General features: G+C 38.7%; 1 pseudogene; it reads left to right on the top strand.

The window, feature by feature from the left end:
* Positions 1 to 22,710, top strand: part of LOC133081923 (heat shock-related 70 kDa protein 2-like) — a 60,934-nt pseudogene that overhangs the window by 3,423 nt on the left and 34,801 nt on the right.

The following is a 22,710-nucleotide window of genomic DNA, read 5'->3' as shown; positions in this document are numbered from 1 at the left end:
TAGAAGTTGTTTAATTTCCTTTGCCCATGAGGCAGAGTAAAATGTGTGACCCAAAGTGTGCCACTTTGGCATGTGGATTGTTTTGAGTTGAAGACAATTAAGACCCAGCAGACTCAGGAACAACTCTTTTTTTTTTTTTTAATTTTTTAAAATTTGTTTTCTGTTTTTTTTAAATTTTTATTGGAGTATAGTTGCTTTACAATGTTGTGTTAGTTTCTACTGTACAGCAAAGTGAATCAGCTATCCATATACATATATCCCCTCTTTTTTGGATTTCCTTCCCATTTAGGTCACCACAGAGCACTGAGTAGACTTCCCTGTGCTATACAGTAGGTTCTTGTTAGTTATCTATTTTATACATAGTATCAATAGTGTATATATGTCAATCCCCATCTCCCAATTAATCCCACCGCCTGCTTCCCCCATGGTGTCCATACGTTTGTTCTCTATGTCTGTGTCTTTATTTCTGCCTTGTAAATAAGATCGTCTATACCAATTTTTTCAGGTTCCACATATATGCATTAATATAAGATATTTGTTCTTCTCTTTCTGACTTACTTCACTCTGTATGACAGTCTCTAGGCCCATCCACGTCTCTACAAATGACCTAATTTCATTCCTTTTTATGGCTGAGTAATATTCCACTGTAAAAGCTCTTTACCTCTCCCTTAATTGCCTAAAAGAATTTAGATAGAGGGCCCATACCAGGAAGATAGCAAGTATCAATGATAACATTTAATATCAGAAAGACTTATCTGCATGGAATGGAAACATCTGTTTACCAAACATTTGCTCTTCTCATCTTCCTGTGAATTGTTTTCCTCCCCTTCTCCTACCCCAGACCCCTACCCCTTCTCCTTAACTCTGCATGGCATGTAAGCCTCAGTTGCCTGACTCTTTGGGTCTCCTGTCTTTGGGGATCCCATAAGTACAAAATTTGTTTTTCTCTAGTTAATCTGTTTTATGTCAATTTGATTATTAGAACAGCCAAAGATCCTATAATGGAAGAATGGAAAACTTTTCCTCTCCTACAGTTTTGGCGCCCAGTGTGGGGCTCTCCACTGGCTGGACGCTGCTCGCTTTGGGGCTGCTGCAGCTGAGAGATCCTGGGACTGCTGACAGGAACCAACAGAAGGTAAGAATTCTTACCATGACAGTCTCTTGGATCTCTGCCTGCATGGTCTGGAGGAAGCGAGACTGGTAAGAGTCCTTTTCTCTCTCTAAATTTAGATAAGCAGGAGAAAATATTTGTGTGAGCTAGTTTCTTAGGTATAGCAACTCTGGTAAAGATTTGTTATGAGTCCTCTTGTTTTCTATTGTTCCCTTTCCTCCCAGAGAAAGTCTTTGTTTTCCTTTGTCTCTGTCTTTTCTGTCATTTGTCATACCGTAGGGTAGAACACAGGCATAGGTCCTATAAGCCTGTTGTTCAAGCTGGCCTCAGAAATTGGTAAGTTCATGCTTCCCACCAGATCGACATCTGTTTAGACGACTTTGGAGTAGGTCCCCTGTGTAAAACCAGATGAGATTTTCCTTTCGCCTTGTTCTATGTCCTGAGAGCTTGGCCTTATGACGAGTAAGAATATTGTCTCTGGTTTCCACCAGCCAGAAGATGCAAGTACCAACTTTCATTTTGGTGGCCAGTCGAATACACTGGGATTCTGAGACGCGAAGTCACAGCAGCATTCTCTTTGTTCGGCTGTGCCAACTGTCAGGAGAAATTGTCATAAGGGGTCCTGGTCCACAGGGGACTTTTTTTTTTTTTTAAAGCCATGGCTTTTTTTTTTTTTTTTTAAATTTTATTTATTTATTTATTTTTGGCTGTGTTGGGTCTTGGTTTCTGTGCGAGGGCTTTCTCTAGTTGCAGCAAGTGGGGGCCACTCTTCATCGCGGTGCGCGGGCCTCTCACTATCGCGGCCTCTACTTGTTGCGGAGCACAGGCTCCAGACGCGCAGGCTCAGCAATTGTGGCTCACGGGCCCAGTCGCTCCGCGGCATGTGGGATCCTCCCAGACCAGAGCTCGAACCCGTGTCCCCTGCATTGGCAGGCAGATTCTCAGCCACTGCGCCACCAGGGAAGCCCCACAGGGGACCTTTGTTGTCTCAACCTTCATTGCCTGGTAGTGCTGGAAAAGTCCCATTCCAGTAGCACCCACCGAATGTCACAGATTAGTGGGTCTGTGATTGGAGGTGCCTCACATTCTCATGGGCAGCTGCAGACACTATTTGCACTACACCATTCTTAGCACGTAACAAAAGTCTTTGCTTTCTTAGGCTAACCTGGGAGTGAACTTTCTGGATCTTGTGAGGGCTGTATCTTTTGTGCTCTCCTTTGAGATGCCTCTTGGGTCCATGTTAAGCCATGTAGAGGCTTATTGATTTGAGTCACTATTGAGATTAATATAAGATCCTACTTGTTCAATGGCCAGACTATGGATGCCTTGAATTGACTATATTTGAAAGAAAAAAGTTTTTAGAGAGCTCTCATCCTAAATAAGTATCTTATTTGTACCTATGGAAAGGCTGAATTAAAAAGTGGACACAGAGGAATATAATGGCTATTCTTAGGGACTCTCTTAATAAGATGAAAGAACAGAAATTAGAATAAAAACTAAAGTCCACGTCCAATGCATATCGCCCTTCTTAAAATCCAGCCCCATCTCCTCAGCAAATTTCCTTAGCTCCCAAACTCCTCCACCTTCCCCAGAAAATCCCTTAAAAACCCAGATGCCTGTTTTAGCTTCCCTTTCCCTACAAGATTTACAGAGAGCACTCCAGCCTAATCTCTAGGCCCAGGGTATACAGTTTATTCATGTAAAGGGTGAAAGCCAGCAAGTAAATTTAGCAAAAACATGGGGATGGACAGTAAGACTCACTTTCTCTGCCAGCTTCAGGCCTTCCTATGCAATGTTCTTTGTGGATGTATCCTGGATTCCCTACGACAAATAATTCACATCCTCTGGACAGCAACAGATCTTTTAAATTGTAAAGCCCTTTTACCTCCACTTTTAGAAGATCCTACCAAATTTAGAGAGGAATTAGAAATATTCGTGGCCATTCACAACCCCACTCATAAGGACCTTAATTGGCTGCTGAAGGATATTTTTCCCAACCATAATTACACTATAGTTAACAGACAAGCCAGATGGCTTCCTGGGGAAAAACATCTCTCACAGAGGAAACCGATGACCAGAAATTCTCCGAGGCCCTCCTACAAATGTTCAGGAAAGGGATCAGCTGGAAACCAATATTCAGGGGTTTATAGGAGCAATAGTAAATGCTTCCCCTCATCTAAGGTGGATTGGTCTAAGGTTAAATTGTACACTCAGAAAGAAAGACAGCATCCAAAGGCCTTTGTTGAATGCTTATATAGACTTTTCAACGCATACTGCATTAAACCCCAAAGTTCCAGAACATAGAAATCTTTCCATTTCTGCCTTAGTAGGAAATTTTCTCCCTGAAATAAAAAGGCAAATTCAAAATAGTATAGTTGGGTGGGCTAGTCAACCTCTAAGTATTATAATGGAAGCAGCTGCCCAGCTCTTTGAAGGTAGCTTGCAGAAATGGAGGAAAAAAGGAGTTAAAATCAACAATTCTTGGTTTGCAGTTTGAATCTATAGAGGAACAAAAGCATAACTCTGAGAGGAACTCAAAGACCCCTCAGATCCTTTCCTATTTGCCTCCAGACATTTGCAGATGTTGTAAAAAATCAGGACATTGGAAGTGCAATTGTTCTGCATATAAGAAAAAGAAAGAAAAATTTAAACAGTAATTACCCTAGACTTCTGATAGTGGGCCAATATACCCCAAAAACGCCTAGGAGAAAACTTGTATTCTTTCTTTGTCCCTTGAAAGTGTAAATCTTACCATGTCTTTGAAATATAAACACCCCAGGCGGTATCTAAAACACTGCCCACACTTGCCTGAGACTGAAAAAACAAGAAAGAGAAGCTTTTTAAAATACGAACTGCTATAAAGGCTCCCTTGCCCAAATCTAGTCCACAGACTCCTTAAGATTACTTGTCAAAGGCAAATACAAATCCTAAAAGTCTTCTCTACAAATTGTAAAACGCTTTAGAAATTTGAGCTGGTAAACTTAACCTATTCCAACTGCCAGAAACATAATTTGGATCTAATTGTGGTTTATAAGCTAGTGTTTTGTATTATTGTACCTGATTCATGGCTAAAATTTTGGAATGGAAGCTATAGGGTCTCTGTGTCTATCTGTGTGTTTACATATGTCTACGGATGTATGTTACATATATGTGATATTTTACTACCTGTGGAAGGTATTCTCAAAATTAATTGGTAAGAGATTGCTACTTAATTGGCTTAACGATAAGCACTTATGAATTAAGTATTCCTAAAACTCAGAAATATAGAAACTAACCCAAATATTTTTCAACTTCATGTAGCATAATCTTTGGTAAATAAAAGCTAGTTTAAGTTTGGTTTAATTAACATAGGTATGCCTTCATTAAATATGCAGATGATAAACAACTTTTATTCTACCTGAGTTTGCTAGTGAAATAAGTTTATGTTATCTGTATTATAAAATTTGTCTGCAAGAAAAGCAGCTTGGGATGATGGCTGACTTTGACTAGTGTCTAATAAAGTTTTCATGGGTAGTCTAAACATAAATGTAGGGAGGAAGTGATTTTGATAGATGTAAGTGGGATGAGAGTTTTTAGGTGAACTTTTCAACAATAATTATGTTTTCTGATACGTTTACTTAGTTTCTCAAATCTCTTTGGTAACTTACACCCTTAGAGTTTTTCTAAGTTAAGCTAAATGATGGAAATTCGTTGAATTTAGATCACTTCCTAATAAGATAAAATGCAGAAACATTAATTACTGAACATAGGTTTATCTACTTTTGGTTTCTTATTACATTATCACAGAGAAACTAAATATATTTGGGTCTCATAGTAAACATGTGTTATGCCACATTGAAAATTTGTACTATGAGGAAGTGTATGCTTCTAGAAATTATGAAACATAGTCACAGAACTTGCCAATATAAAGAATGCTGGTATAACAGGTAGTTCACAATTGCTTACTTCTTACTTTTCACCAGAAATTAAGGTTTCTAAGGTTTAAAAATTCTAATCCAAAATTTAATTAATGTGTATAATTAAAACGACTAGAAATAATAATGGAAACAAGTTTGTATATGAGGAAGGTAGGATGTATTTTTGACTAAGAAGGTGTGAGGTATGGCGATGTATTTTTGTTAAGGGAAAATAAAGTTAATTTGTCCTAACGTAAAACTGGTAATTTCAGAATGGGAAAGAGGATAATAAAGGACAAAATTGTATAGAAAGTTGGGAAGAGAGAGAAAAAGAGAGAATTTTACCTTGTGTAGTCAAGTTGGCTAAAACTGAATTGCTATTATAAGGGTTTTTAAAATAAGCTTTAATATCAATAGTGTGCTTATGTAATTTTCCTTCATCTACTAAAAGGACAAGGGTTTTTTTTGACTATTGGTCTGCTTTTGATTATAAAAGATTGTTTTTACGTTTTAAGTAATCTACCTAGAAAACAGAGATTCTGTGTTTTATCAAAATACTTTTCTGTGTTTCATGTTGCCCTTTTCAGATCTTTGATTACCTAAGAAAACTGAGCCTTCTCTATTAAGAGCTAAAGTTGTTATATATATATATATATATGACTATGTAACTTTCTGTATTTGCCTGCAAAATCTTTAATTTTCACTTTGGTTAACTGGATAACTACATACTGTTTCACAGTAACTATGATCCTGTCTAATCAAGTGTTTTAAAACCTTTTTGATATTTTTGACAAACTTCCCAAAACTCAAATTCTAAATGAAGTCTTTTTTACCTTGAAGTGACTTTGGGATTTTGCAGAGGACCCCTGGAACATCTCAAAAGATTTGTTCTCTCTCTTTATTAAAAAATAGAGACGTTATGCTAATTAGGCTTATTTGGTGTATTAAATTACGTGGGAATCATTGTCAAACAAGTGATGATAAATCTTCTTAAGTTATATTGTATGAGTGAATGTTGTTAATACAACTGTTCTCAAAATTGTATGAAATTCCTAAAAATCTGATATGTCCTGGTATGTTATCACTTGTAATTCTAGTTATTATCTTAAAAGGTTTTGTATCATAGAAATAACCAAATTTCCTTGTCAATTGCATTATAATGAACTCTCATCTGATCTTTAACCATTGCCATTTAAAAATCTTATGTCATTTACAGACAGTTATTATTTTACACTGGTGCTTTTGCAAAAGTATTCCTGCAAAAGAGTTTCATTTTCAGACAAATTCATGGAAAGGACTCTGACAAGTACTCTGAAATACAGTATTCTGATGACTTTCTGATCATACCACTGAATTTGGTAAGAAATTACAGAACTCTAATGAAAAAAAAAATGATGGCTTCATAAAACTGCTAACAAAAGATCAAGATCAATAAGAGTAATTATAGGAACTGAATAAACTGATTATAATTTTTATGACTTTTTATTTAAAACATCGTTGGTTCTTTAATGTTTTGTTTTGTTTTTTGTTTTCCAGATAAAGGAAATATTTCCTCTTAAGCTATCTGTAACTTACAGCAATTTAGTGAAATGTATCTTTGTGAACAAAGACAAAATATTTATCTTTTCTCCCTACCTGATCCCTCCAGAATTTGGAAACTCATAATGAGTATTCTTATTTTCATGGCAATACAGTTATTTGCATAAGTTCAATAAGAATCTGTTCTCCTTATGACAGGATACAATTGGAAACATTGGTTATATTACCAAGGTTTTGACTGGAATATCGTATTTGAGAGGGATATGCGTAGACTCACATATGACCTGACAGCTTTAAGGAACTAAGATTGACTTTATGGAGCCAATAAAGCCTTTTGGAAAAATCAGGCCTGGGAACTTGCTACAGGGTTCCCAGCAGCCTTACCAGGTTAGTAAGTAAGGTCACTTCCTGCAAGCCCAGGAACCTCAGGATATTTGGGGGACCTTGTGAAGAGAGGAATTAACCCAAACTTATAGGTATTTCAGGCCTTAAGTGTGATGGTGAGTGCTTGGTTTGGCTTCCTAGCCTGAGATGATTTTAAGAGTTCAATATGAGATTCCTTATGAAAAGTTCTAGCAAAACTACAATGAGGTATCATCTCACACCGGTCAGAATGGCCATCATCAAAAAATCTAGAAACAATAAATGCTGGAGAGGGTGTGGAGAAAAGGGAACACTCTTGCACTGTTGGTGGGAATGTAAATTGATACAGCCACTATGGAGAACAGTATGGAGGTTCCTTAAAAAACTAAAAATAGAACTACCATACGACCCAGCAATCCCACTACTGGGCATATACCCTGAGAAAACCATAATTCAGAAAGAGTCATGTACCAAAATATTCATTGCAGCTCTGTTTACAATAGCCAGGACATGGAAGCAACCTAGGTGTCCATCATCAGATGAATGGATAAAGAAGATGTGGCACATATATACAATGGAATATTACTCAGCCATAAAAAGAAATGAAATGGAGGTGTTTGTAATGAGGTGGATGGAGTTAGAGTCCGTCATACAGAGTGAAGTAAGTCAGAAAGAGAAAAAGAAATACAGTATGCTAACACATATATATGGAATCTAAGGAAAAAAAAAAAAGGTCATGAAGAACCTAGTGGCAAGATGGGAATAAAGACACAGACCTACTAGAGAATGGACTTGAGGATATGGGGAGGGGGAGGGGTGAGATGTGACAGGGTGAGAGAGTGTCATGGACATATATACACTACCAAATGTAAAATAGATAGCTAGTGGGAAGCAGCCGCATAGCACAGGGAGATCAGCTCGGTGCTTTGTGACCACCTAGAGGGGTGGGATAGGGAGGGTGGGAGGGAGGGAGATGCAAGAGGGAAGAGATATGGGAACATATGTATATGTATAACTGATTCACTTTGTTATAAAGCAGAAGCTAACACACCATTGTAAAGCAATTATACTTCAATAAAGATGTTTAAAAAAAAAAAAAGAAAAGTTCTAGCGAAGCAGATTTAAAAGAGTCTATAAGGTTAAACAATATTGTTGCTGTACTTATGTAAATAATCAGGACAACTTTATTAAAACTAGACTTAATTTGCAAACAAATTAGTCTTATTGTGGTTATCTTTGATAGAAATAGGGGTGATTGTAGAGAGAAACATCTTCCTCCCCTTCGAAGCTCCAGATACCTACCCCCTTCTCCGTAGCTCAGAATAGCATCTAAGCCTCAACTGCCTGTCTTCAGGTCTCATGTCTTTGGGAATCCCATACATATGAAGTGAAATTTGTTTTTCTCCTGTTAATTTGTCTTATGTCAATTTAATTATTAGATCAGCCAAAGAACCTAGAGGGGTTTTCCGCCTCTCTATCACTTATCCACTTGGGTCTTTAATGGTTTTGATAATCTCTCTATATATATTTAGGATATTAATCCTTTGCTCTTCGATTTTATAGACTTGTGCATTTGGCCAAAAGAAGTAGCAAAGCTCTAGTCCATACTTAGAAATGCCAAACATTACAGTTTCCTAGGGAAAGTACTTCTGGGAAAATGGTACTGGTGGGAATGTCTGGTGGTTGGTATATTTTCAGAAACCATACTATAATTTCACACACAAAAATATTTCTCACTGCAGAGTAGGTGGGTATCAAAATCTGAGCTCACCTTATGTTTAATTTATCATTATTCCTCCACTGTTCTCTATGCAATGCAAATTTACTCATAATACTATTCTCAAGACTTTGCTTTTAGCTTGACTACTTTTGCCAAATGAATAACACTAACTCACCCAAACTGTTGAGGTATTTGTGAACAAAGACCATGTGGTGTACAATTACTCATATGTGTTTTCTGTTCATTCATTAGGATAATGATTATGAATAGTGTTTTCGCCCAAAATCGGTTTTTATAAAATTCTCAGAAAGTCATCTTCCGTCATTAATTTATGGTTCAGTTTAAGTTAAAAAGTATAATCATAATATCTTTGATTACTAAAGTCACAATAGTATTCCCTTTGGAACAAACACCACAGCATCACTAGACCTGTTGATATACCTTTCTGGAGCCCATAGAAAAATCTTGTCTCCAGGAAGCACGGAGGTAGAGGTGGGAGATATTCCAATTTTTTTCTCGAGTTGGGCATGTTCTTTTGCTTTGTAGTTGTCTGACATGCAGTTATATCTCAAATTCCCACCTCTACCTCCCATGCCAACCTAGACAGAATTGGAAATAGTGGTGACTGTGATTGCAGTGGTGGTGGCTGGGCATAAAAGAGGCTGTTCATCCTCTCAGAGACAATTGTAGTGATGGATCCTGGCATTTTCATGAACTCTATTATTTTAGAGTAGAATCTGGGGGTTTCTTCTTGATATCCCTCAAGTCCACTAAAGCTGTACTCTGCACATGATAGGTGCTCAGTAAAAGTCTGGGATGTAAGCATAGAGTTAATTAATATAAACCATTATGGAATGTAAATAGTGCAGATTTAAAAGTGAAGGGGAGCTGAATATACCACCCCAAGATATACTTCTTCAGCATAAGGATTATCTTAGGCTGATTATTTTTAAGAAACAGCAGACATAAGAAAAGCTCTGAAAACTGAGTAGAAATTACCCTTCTGTAAGGGACATTTACAGGGGAAATCTCCATTTGTAAGAATGTCTCCCTCAATGTACCAGGAAGAGAAGAATGGCTCTAAATCTCTAGAAATTTATCAATGGAGAAGGCAACCACCTAAATCTGCATAACAACCATACCCTTAGTTTACTGTGCTTTTCCTGGTCACCACCTATAACTGGCTTCCCCAACCCCCAATGTCTTTCTTTTGTCTTTAGCTGAAGATGGTATTTAAGGTGGTGGCTTGGGCCATTTTGGGGAGTTTTTCAGCTTTCTTGGGTATCTCTCTTGTATACAGGAGGTATCCATGTTATTAAACTTCTGGGTTTTTTTTTCCTGTTTATCTGTCTTTTTATTATAGGGAGTGTCTCAACCAAGAACCTGGAAGGGTAGTGGGAAATTTATTTTTCCAACCCCTCAAAAGTGAACCTGAAACTCTCCAGTAAAGTTTCCATATTTATGGAAACAAGCTAAAGAATAATGGTAAAGACTATGGTAAATTTAATGTCAACTCTTGATCAGGCAAGTTTGTTGATTATCTGTACCTCATCCATAGGCTTGAGAGAGCTGGTTGAGAATCAGCTTCCAGCATGGGGGCATTTGGTAGTGATGATGGTGGGTAGGTGCCTATCTCTGGGTAGCATACTGATTCTACACTGAGAGGAGAGGAAAGAGAGAGAGAGAGAGAGAGAGAGAGAGAGAATTATATAAATATATTTCAATAATATAATTATTATAAAGAATTATAAATATATTTCAAATTTATCATCTGTCCCCAGAATAGGTGAAATCAAATGGATGGGCGTTATATACAAAGCATTCAGGATATGCAGTCTCACTGTGCCTTTTGCCACCATAGCTTAAGATTCCTGATTCAGTTTGACTTTTAGAATGAAGAATGACAGTTTCCACTGTAAAAACCTCACCACCTTTGCCATAGTTTGCTAAGAGTTCTTGCTTTGCCTCAGTATTTGTTTCTTTTTTCTTAATTTATTTATTTATTTATTTATTTATGGCTGCGTTGGGTCTTCGTTGCTGCACGCGGGCTTTCTCTAGTTGCGGCGAGCGGGGGCTACTCTTCGTTCCGGTGCTCCGACTTCTCATTGTGATGGCTTCTCTTGTTGTGGAGCACGGGCCCTAGAGCTGCGGGCTTCAGTAATTGTGGCTCACAGGGTCTAGAGTGCAGGCTCAGTAGTTGTGGCACACGGGCTTAGTTGCCCCACGGCATGTGGGATCTTAGTTCCCCGACCAGGGATGGAACCCTCGTGCCCTGCATTGGAAGGTGGATTCTTTACCACTGGACCACCAGGGAAGTCCCAATATACTGATCCTTATTGCCCAGTTTCTACCAAGGTTTTAAAAAATTTGGAATCATATTTTTATTTTCTAAGACCATTTTCTTTTGGGGGGCAATATTTCTTTTTTAATATTATCTTGCCTAATTTTTAGATTTAATATTTTATCTTATTTATCTGAGATTGTTAATGATGAGTTTTGCTCCTTAAATTATTTCTCTTTCTTCTTTGTTTTTTCTTATGTTAACTTATTAAGGTATCTATCTTTCCTTTGGAGAATTTTCTCAAATGTCTGTTGTCCTTTGGCCGTCTGCATATTTGAGAGTCAGGCGATAAAAATATATTTGGAAATTCTGAGCAAATACATTGTGCTGTTCACTGGTGGACTTCAGTGTGGTAGATGCCCACATGTCAGGACCTGTAAGTCATTTATCCAGAAATGGATATTCTAATCTTCCCCCTTGGGATCTAGCCTAGAATCTGAGAACTGTGCTGGTGGAGGGAGATCAGAAATATATATTTACCTGTGTTTTCTTATGTTCCTTAATGACTTGATGCTTTATGTATAACTCTTTAATCCATTTAGACTGTATGATAATATAATATAACGTATCATACATATCATAACATAATCTAATCTAATCTAACCTAATATAAATCAGTTTCCATATATATATAGTCTAGTGGCCTCAGACATAGAGCCTGTGTTTGAATCTTGGCTCTGCCACTCACTAATCACATGACCTTTGGCAAGTTACCTATTCTCTCTTTGTGTCAATTTCTTCTCTGTAAAATGAGGATAATAATAGAATCTATTAGGTAAGGTTGTTGTGAGTATTATAATGTGTTAATACATGTAAAAAACTTAGAACAGTTCCTGGCATACAATAAGCACTATCTAATGATTAGTTATCATTATTAATTACTTTGTATCAGTATCAGAGTGTTGTAATATTACAATCATAGTGTTTTAAAACTTGTGGAAGAAGAATTAGACTTTTCTCTGTGGCCTCATTGATAAGACTACAACTAAACAAAGGAAGCTTTGAAGAGATGAATTTTTATCACAATAAGGAAAAGAAGGGCTTTTCCAAACATTCTAAGTGCCCAAAGATGGAATAGACCATATCAAGATTTAATGAGTTTCCTGTCAATGGAAATGTTCAAGAGAATGTTTGTGAACAATTTTGTGGCACTGTTAGAAGGCATTCCTGGTAGTAAAAGACTAAATGCATTGAATGAACATTGAAGCACTTTTTAAAATCTGATATTTTACAATCCCAGCACTGTAATCAGAGAGCATGAATGCATCAGAAAGGCAGAAAAATTGGTGTCAACTTGACCCTAGTTTTTAATGACTTTACAATTTTGACCAGGCAAAAATAGAAGGTCTTTGTTAAACTATGATGGGGTATCGTATAGAACAGAATTGAAATCACATGCCTACAAAGTAAGAATTATGGGAAAGCAAGTTTAAGTATGAAGAAAATATAAAAATTTAGCTAAGTTTTGGGATGTCTAGGCAAAACTGGTTCAGGACCAAAGGAAATTAATTCAGATTCCTCCTACTCAGTTTTGTTTGTTTTTTTTAGGTTCTCATTAGTTATGTATTTTATACATAGTAGTGTATATATGTCAATCCCAATGTATATAATTTTAATAAAATGAATAATCAATGTCATTGTAGTTGGTATTAAATATAATGTTATGTGTGGGTGGCCAATGGTTGTGAAAAAGATAGTGTCGGGGAGAGGAACTTTCCCCCTCCCCCCCTCTTGAGTGCTTGTGGCTGGACTAACAAGAAAATTGACACAAGACAGATTAATAGGAGAAAAAGAAACAATTTTTAATTTGGGTACACAGAGGTCTAATAGAAATTGGTCCTACAAAGTGGCCAAAGCAGGCAGTTTTTATACTTTTTAGACAAAGAAACAATAAATTTGAGAGGAATTGACAGGACAAAGAAACGTAGATTTGGGGTGCTAAATTAGTGAAGACTCTAAACAGAGTTTGGGCTTGGGGTAGTCAATTAAAGAAGTGACAAAGTTTGTTTCTACACGCTTGTAGAAGGATGTCTCTGGTGCTAAGGGTGTCCTTCTGCTTCCAGATACAGGGAGCGCACCTTTCACATGGAAGGTTTATCTCCTGCTTTCAGGGAGACAGCGAGGAGGGTCAGAATGTCCCTCTTGCATAGGTCTTTTCTTAGGTAACATTAATTTAAAATAATCAATACGCCATTGAGGCATATTTTGGGGCAGCCTGTCCTGGGCCCCAACAATAAAAATCATTTAAACTTTAAAGCAAAATATCTTTCCTGGCTTAATATGAGCAAGTGTGTTTGTTAATGCTCTGAAATTGAGTTCTTTCCCAATACTTCAATGTTGAGTTATATTATTTAAAGACACCTTCATCTCTAATTTTATATCTCTTAAATTTCATTTTCCTTTCAAATAATTACAGAGTTCTGTTAGCAATAACACTCACAGTGACTGTTCTGTGTATTTTAAATATCCTAAGTAAGTACTGAGGAGATTGAAAGAAAATGACCCCCTGAGTGCCTGTGAGAAAATTAATTCACTGGGAGGGAGGCATAGGCTTTGTGTTGTTTTTCCAGCCCTAGCTCTTTCTGTGTACCCAAAGACACACATTGATGAAGTGCTTTGTTTAGGTACCAGCTGGAATCACAGAACCAGAATGTCTTGAAATGAACCCAGAGACCTAGGCTAGGAATGAAGGTAGAGGACCTAAGATAAGAGCACGGTTTTGGGGATCTGCACATCTCCCTCACAGACCAGGGATCCAACCCAGGCCCTCGGCAGTGAAAACGCCGAGTCCTAACCACTGGACCACCAGGGAAGTCCCGGATATGCACATCTTGACTGAACAATCTTGAGTATGTGCTTAACCTTGCTGAGCATCGGTTATCTTTATCTGTAACATGAGGATAATAATGCTGCCATAGGGCTGATGGAGGATGCTAAGACACGATGTATAAAGAAGCATTTGCATGGAGCCTCGCACATAGTAAGCTCTTAAATATTTGAATTGTGAGAAGTCAGGTCAGTCCTTTTAAGACTTGGGAAACGGGACGGGATAGGAGGTCTTGTGCATAAAAGAAAGCACAAACCATATCTCCCTGCCTGGCAGAATTACAGTGGTCTCCCCTTGTCGGTGGGGGACACCTTCCAAGACCCCGCCCTCAGTGGATGCCTGAAACCATGGAGAGTACCAAACCCCATACTCATAGACTATAATTTTTCCTATAAATACATACCTATGACAAAGTTTAATTTATAAATTAGGCACAGTAAGAGAATATCTGAATTGCACGCATCACTACCTTTGTGCTTTGGGACAATTATTAAGTAGAATAAGGGTTACTTGGACACAGCACTGCTGATGCTGTTCCAGTCAGTCTGATACCTGAGACAGCTACTAAGTGATTAACGGGCAGCAACCGCTGGACAAAGGGAAGATTCATGTCCCAGGTGGATGGAGCCAGTTGGCATGAGATTTCATGAAGCTACTCAGAATGGCGTGCAATTTAAAACTTATGAATGGTTATTTCTGGAGTTTTCCATTTAATATTTTCCGGCCACACTTGAAACTGAAACCATGGAAAGCGAAATCACGGATAAGGGGGGGACTACTATACTCTGGCTCTCCAGGTATAAAAATCGGAACCCCAATCATTCTTCCTACTCTCCCTCCAGCTCTCAATATTCCTGCATCTTCCCAGGCCTGCTGGAGGCAACTAAGCCACTCAGTGGCAACCTCCTCATCTAACTTCACTTGCCTCCTGGATGTCCCATGCCTTTTCTGGCTCACATCAGGACCTGGATTGGGCTTTATCCTCCAGGTAAGTATTTTGGGTTGTCCCTCTCTAAACCCTTCCCTACTTGCCCATCCCATACTCTCTGCCTCTTGATAAACGTGTGCTACACTGGGTCATAGGTACTGAGCTATTAGATAGGGGGGCAAAGCCATCTTGGCACACAGTCTAAACATCAGTACTTCAATACTCTCTGTTAAGTGTGGTGATATGGAAACACACATTTCCCAGTCTGTGAAAATAGATTCATCAACTTCCACCAATACTGAATTGACCCTGATAGATGTCTCTCTTTGTATTATAATTCAGTGCTATAAAAAGTCATTTGCAAACAGCCCAGTTGCATAACATCAAGGGGATGGTAAAGTAAATTACGGTATACCCACATGATGGACCATTGTGCAGCTATTAAAATGATGTTTACAAAGAGTTTTTAATGACATGGGAAAGTGCTAATGATATAATGCCTAGTGAAAATAGGCTACAGAAAAATTCCACATAATATGGTATAAAACCATCTAAGAAAATATGATAGATATGTCTGTTAATATATATAAAATAGTATAATTTACAATATTAGGGGCACGTATACCAAATGTAAAATGTATTTGTTTAAGCATGCATATATGTGTATAAATATATATAATGTATTGGAAATAAACATGATGTTAACAGTGATTATCTATAGGTAAAGGAATTACAGGTGATTTTTTTTTTTAGTTTATAAATATTTTTCTTTTTCCCCTTTATGTTCTACAATATGCAAGCAGTGGTTTTATAATCAGTAGAAAATAAGCATTCTTTATTCCAAATAGTTACCATAACCAAAGTTAATTGTGTTTGAGCTGTGAAATCAGTTCATTACCTAGGTAGTTGAGATCTGAATCTCTGACTGCATTTCATCTTGAGTACAAATGGTTTCCTTAGACTGGTAAGGCCAAATGGAGAAGCTTGATTCTGTAAAATGTGGTTTAAAAATATGCTAAGTAGGGGCTTCCCTGGTGGCACAGTGGTTAAGAATCCGCCTGCCAATGCAGGGGACATGGATTCGAGCCCTGGTCCGGAAAGATCCCACATGCCGCAGAGCAACTAAGCCCGTGCGCCACAACTACCGAGCCTGCGCTCTAGAGCCCGCGAGCCACAACTATTGAAGCCTGTGCACCTAGAGACCGTTTTCTGCAACAAGGGAAGCCACTGCAGTGAGAAGCCCGCGCACCACAACGAAGAGTAGCCCCTGCTCGCCACAACTAGAGAAAGCCCGCGCGCAGCAGCGAAGACCCAACACAGCCAAAAATAAATAAATAAAGTTATATTAAAAAAAATACGCTAAGTAGCCAAACTGGTCTTGAAGTGGGGGTTTCAGTAAGCTGAATAATGACCCCTCCCCAAAGATATTTTCCATGTCCTAATCTCTGGAAGCTGTATCACTTTATGTGACCAAACCAAAAAACCAAAAAAAACCTACTGTGTAGATGAGATTAAGTCAAGTATATTGAGATAGGGTCCTAATTGCAATCATACATATCCTTGTAAGTGGGAATTGGACGGAGATTAGACACAAACAGAAGAGGAGACGACAGTGTGACCACAGGGGCAGAGACTGGAGTGACATGAACACAAGCCAAGTGATGCTGGCAGCAGCAAGGAGCGGAAGAGCCTCTGGAAGGAGTAGGGCCTGGCCAACACTTTGATTTTGGTCCAATGAGACTGAGTTCAGACTTCTGACCTCCAGAACTGTGAGAGAATAAAATTCTGTTGTTTTAAGCTACTAGTTTGTGATAATTTGTTACAACATCCAGAGGAATTGAATACATGGTCTTAGTGACATGCATGAAACATGGCCCCTGGCTATAAAGATTTCATAGGCTAGGAGGTTAGGGTAAGGTATAAACAGAGAAAATTATAGTATGTTGCTAAAGGTGACTAACTGGCCCTGTGAGGTCTGAGAAAGTCATCCTAGAGGAGAGGTGATATTGGAGCTATGTCTTGGAAAATTAGTACATAAAAGTAACAGGATTTGCAAACCAATTTTATGGGATAGGAGAACCAGCCCTTTGAGGGAGATGATTTGCGGTTTCAGTCCCATTTGGGTAGCACGGTGCTTAATTGGTGGCAGTAGTGGTTTGGACACAATGAGGAGGCTACATAGCAGGAGATAATGTGTTTTGTCGTTGCTAAACAACTAACTGTGACTTTGGGCTAGTCGCGTCTTTGATCTGTGCCTCAATTTCCATATATATAAAATGCAAAGTTTGGACTAGATGTCTAAGGATCTCTTGCCATTCTAAATTTCCTTAAGTCTATGTTTTGACAACACTGTAGAAGTGAAAATTGAGAACTAGTATATATGGACTAGTAAATTTCAAGTATTTATAAGACTGAGATAAGTGTTCATAAAAATTCAAATTACAAATTTAAAATAAAGTACAGAGTGTATTGCTCTGAGAATGGATTTATGTGACTGTAACTCCATGTAAGCATTTGCACATTTATGCAACACTCAGACGCTCAGAAGACATAGGCATTCATTGCATAGTATTGTGTTGGCCAAATTTTCTAGGATTAAAATGTTTATGTTAAATTCAAATAGACTCCTGGTCCACATTTAAATACTAGAACTATAGACACTGAATTGGGATCCAGGGGAGGGAAGATAAATGAGAGCAAAAAAGGTTAGCACTGGGTGAAAAATGTTTTTTGCTCTTCATGTCACAGTGATGGAGTGTAAGGTGCAGAGGCTGGAATGGTTTAATCAACCCAGCTTCCTAAAAAAAAACTTGCTGTGATTCTTTGCTGAAGCCTTAATAAGAAGGCTAAGACTGTCCCCTAGGGTAGCAGGTGAGATGAAGCAACCTTTGCTCATGATAGCACTACAGATCATTGGCAGGATTGACTCAGTGTCTCAAAGGAGCAGGCAGGCAGAAGGAAATTCAGAGGATATATCCAATTTCTCTTCTCTACTAATCTCAGGAGGAAGCAAGCTCACAGTCTGTTTTCTTCATTGGCATTATGACCAGTCTTCTTCTATCAGACCATCGATGACATTGCATCCAGTGCACATATCGGCACATGAATCTGAAGTCACCTGTAGGGGAAGACTTCCCCGAGGAAATACTCCAAGCAGCACCTCACTTCGTCAGGGGAAGGGAGAATTGGGTGTTGCACAATGTGAGCTATCAGGCAAAGACGATGATAAGACAGGCCAGGTGAGGAGCAGCTTGTGAGGAGAGAACTACACCTGTTTTCCTGTTGCTGGAACATAAACTGTGGGGCAGAGACTGGTGAAAGTTGAAGCTGGAGAGTCCACCAGGTCACAGAGCCTTTTGTGTTTCTAGCCAAGAAGCTTGGATTTCAACCTGTAAGCCAACGGAGAACCTTCGAAAGTAATGCTGACATTTGAGTCAGATGGACCAATAGCTGGAGGGATGCCCACGGAGTAGGAAACCATTTTGAATTCCACGTGTAGATAGTGCTAGGCGTCTTACAAAGCTTACTAAAGTATCAGTATAATTGATAAGGGAAATAATAAAAGTACACATCAAGCAATTGTATAAACTAAGGGCTAGAGCAATGGCTGTGACTTAAGGCAGGGAGTTGAGGGTAGATTTAAGGGCCGGGATTTCTTCTGGTTAAGGTTTTTGTGCCAGCACTTCTTGCAATTCAGAGTTGCCTGAAGACAGATTCTATTTGTCTTAAAGGATCATGTCCTGAATTAAGGTGAAGTTCCCTAGTAGGACTTTTTAAAGTCTCTTTCCTTATCTCCTTGCCTTTGGTCTTTCTTCCCTTAATTCCATTTACACTCTGTGATCTGATTTATCTATCAAAGCACAACTGTGATCATGCCCTTGTTACAAAACCACCGTTGACTCACATCACCATTTAACCACCGCCTAAAAATACAAATCTGGATTTTCCCGTCCTCACCTGTCTGATTCCCAGCTAAGGTTCTCACATTATCTCTCATTATTCCTTTTCATACATGTTACATCCAAACTAAACAATTCTTTGCTGCTTTAACATCCTGTGTGCTGCTGACCACGGTTGTCAGGAATGTCCTTGTCATGTGCGCACATTCACCTTCTGTCATCTCTCAGGGCCCAGCTCGGGTGTTTGCTCCCCCGTGATGCTTTTCTTGATCCACCGGGTAAAATTCAAGCTGGATGTCTTCTCTCCTTCCTCCACCCTCTTCATGCTATTTTGTCTATGCCTGTCTTATATTCCTTAAATTTTCTACCTTGTGTTGTGTGTCGTGATCCCTCATCTAAGCTCATTGACAGAGAGGAAAGGGGATCTTATCATCGTAAACTCTATTTTTTATGTGGTTGCCTCTGCCTGGAATCCTTCTCTTTCATCTGGAGAAGCCCTGTACACCTTTTAAAGCCTATTTCATTTATTATGTCTCCATCGTCTTTCCTGATTTCCTTTTTCCCACCATAGAAAAATTTTCACCCGCCCTGGTGCCGCTATAGCATTTTGTTCATTCCATTACTCCTAAAATGTAAGTGTTAATTAAATTGCAGAGTTCAGTTCATGCGTGTTACTCCTTATTTTTTTTTTTTTTACTTCAAGTCAAATTCTGACAATAAAGAACAACAGTATGGAATCTGAAAGCATGGGCTCTTTCCAGACATGCAAAGATACCACAATTGATGTCTTTTGTGAAAGTGTAATCAAATCCATGAGTGATGCCAATATGCAGGCACATTAAGCCTTGTCCGTTTGATGGTTATTCCACATCTCTTTCTTCTGATTGGTCATGTAGAAGCTATCACACCTAGGATCAAGCAATGCTGGAATTGATCATCCTTCTTTCCTCATCGATGCTCCTGAATGTCGCATACTAACTCTGTAACAATTTCAGTGAAATTAGGATTAAATTAATTCCCATAGAGTATGTAGACTCATTTTATCAAGAGGCATTTTTGATGAATATTTTATGCAAGTGCCATATCTATATAGATTAGTGTCAGATGAGGGGAAGGACTTGAGTCTCAGACTTCAGTTTGCATTAGACACTCACGTCAGGCATGATTTTGGGGCTGGAAGCTGGGTGAGGCAAGGGAGGCATTTACCTAAGATGCAGAATTTTAAATGGTGCAGGAGTTGTACCTATATTTAAAAGCTTAGCATTTTAAAAAAATCATGTTTATGATTAATTTTGATTTTTTAAAATATTACATTAAAATATTGTTTATCTTGCTTACTGAGTTTTGAGGCATCCTCCCTTAATTTTGCATTTAAGGGGAGTGCCTCCCTCACCTTACACTAACCCTGGCCTTTCTTGGTTTATAGCATAGACATACTAAGGCTTACACTCTTTTGTCTGCCTCACCCCTGGACCTTCAAAACCAGGTGACTAAGTCACACTCAGGCCTGATAACATCTCTGCACGGTTTCTCAAGATCAGTGTATTCAATGTATACTTTTACTCATGAGTATCTCTTGATGAACTATGTCTCATCATGGGTCTCTGGTTGCCATATTAACTTTACTGAGATACCCAAACAGTTCAAATTGGTAGACTGCTTCATTTGTGAAATCCAGAGTGTGTTTCAGCAGATAGTGGGAGCTAAGGGATGGTTATATTTGTGAGAACTTTGTAATTCCTGAGGAGGAAGGGGACTGACTATAAGGAAGTAAAATAATTTCTACTTTTGGTATAGTCGTCTGTAAGACATGTATTTTGCTTAAAAGATTAATTCCTTATAAGGAATTTATTACCCATCCCTACTTTTTGTTTTCTTGATTCACATGCATTCAGTGGTATTAGGTAAGGCACATTTTTAATCTCTAAAGACTGTGGCACATGATGGTGGACCTTTTCAATGACCTCTGCTCTACAGCACAGTATCTAGCTACTTAGGAATGAAAATTAATATTAAGCACATGAATTCAAGGGCATCGGTCTAAATTCTCAGGTGAATTTCCCCAGTGCCTTTGAAATATAATAATAGTTCACACAGTACAAGCTCCCACAGAGCTTTCCACTCCAGCTTATTAATCATCAGCGTCCTGTGATTTTTCTTACACAGCTTATAACCTAACTCTAATAATGCTGGGAAATGTCATAGCAGCTAATGTTTAATCTTCAAGTACTTTTTTATTTGAATCAGATACAGATTGTAGTTTGCTTTTCTGGAACTTTAAGCATAACCAGAAATTTATATTTTTTTTTTTTTTAATTTTTTTTTTTTTTAACTTTGGGTTTATTTATTTATTTATGGCTGTGTTGGGTCTTCGTTTCTGTGCGAGGGCTTTCTCTAGTTGCGGCAAGCGGGGGCCACTCTTCATCGCGGTGCGCGGGCCTCTCACTATCTCGGCCTCTCTTGTTGCGGAGCACAGGCTCCAGACGCGCAGGCTCAGTAGTTGTGGCTCACGGGCCCAGCTGCTCCGCGGCATGTGGGCTCTTCCCAGACCAGGGCTCGAACCCGTGTCCCCTGCATTGGCAGGCAGATTCTTAACCACTGCGCCACCAGGGAAGCCCGAAATTTATATTTTTATATACAGCATTAATGTCAGCAAAAAGACTGAGAACCAGAAATTGTAAGTATCCTTGGAAATTACAAAATGTTTTAATTTCACAGATGGGGAAACTGAGATCACAAAAGTAATACTGTTATTACAACACATTCTTTTTTTTTTTTTTAATACATAGGCACAAGGTATTGTTTCTTTTAATTAATTTATTAATTTATTTATTTTTGACTGTGTTGGGTCTTCATTTCTGTGCGAGGGCTTTCTCTAGTTGCGGCAAGCGGGGGCCACTCTTCATCGCGGTGCGCAGGCCTCTCACTATCGCGGCCTCTCTTGTTGCGGAGCACAGGCTCCAGACGCGCAGGCTCAGTAGTTGTGGCTCACGGGCCTAGTTGCTCCGCGGCATGTGGGATCTTCCCAGACCAGGGCTCGAACCCGTGTCCCCTGCATTAGCAAGCAGATTCTCAACCACTGCGCCACCAGGGAAGCCCAACACATTCTTTTTTTTAATATTTATTTATCTTGGCTGCACCAGGTCTTAGTTGCGGCATATGGGATCTTTTAGTTTCAGCATGAGGACTTCTTAGTTGCAGCACGAGGGTTTCTTAATTGTGGCCTGCAGACTTTTTAGTTGCAGCATGTGGACTCTTAGTTGCAGCATGCATGTGGGATCTAGTTGCCTGACCAGAGGTCGAACCCGGGCCCCCTGCATTGGGAGTGCAGAGTCTTACCCACTGGACCACCAGGGAAGTCCCACAACCCATTCTTCTTCTCCTTAGATACACTTAGATATACTTGGGTGTGGCATGTGGCTTTATTTGATTAAAAAAAGTATGTGGATGTAAATACATATATGTGTGTGTGTGTGTGTGTGTGTGTATTTGTTTATACTCATCTACCCGATGCAATCTTCTTTTCTGCTAAAAATAAGAAGTGTCATCATGTGGTATTGGGCCAAGTACTATGTACAATGATTTAAATGGACAAGATTTCTCTAAGCTTTTTTCCCCCTGCTCTTTTAAATCCCTTTTCATGTCTTCTTCAGTAAATTTTTTTCATTTCTTCTTTCACATATAATTATTTCTCCTAATAATTAGGATTATTTGAGTTTTAGAACAAAATATAGGTATTGCAAAGGGGAGAAAGGAGTAAGATAAAGCAGAACAGAAGTTTTTTAGTTAGGCTTTGGGGAACATATAAAGACATTTGAGTCAAAAACACCAGATTTTTGGAACTGTAATCTTATTCCATTTCTATTTGTTCTACTGGGGAGCACTGAGATATGGGTGAAGGGGCTGGAATCAGATCAGACTATCAGTCCAGAATCTGCTATCTTCTAGCCTGAATTTGTCTTGCTTAAGACTTCATTGTGCAAAACCCCCATGCCTTTGGAAGGGTGCCTATTGTTTATGGAGGATTTTCCATTAGTTAGGCTGAATGAAAAATAATTCATTCAATACTACTTACTCAGAATTTGA

Source organism: Eubalaena glacialis, chromosome X (assembly GCF_028564815.1).
Source record: "Eubalaena glacialis isolate mEubGla1 chromosome X, mEubGla1.1.hap2.+ XY, whole genome shotgun sequence".
Classification (NCBI taxonomy): domain Eukaryota; kingdom Metazoa; phylum Chordata; class Mammalia; order Artiodactyla; family Balaenidae; genus Eubalaena; species Eubalaena glacialis.
Note: the sequence above shows the minus strand (reverse complement) of the source record. Positions and strands in the feature narration are given on the sequence as shown.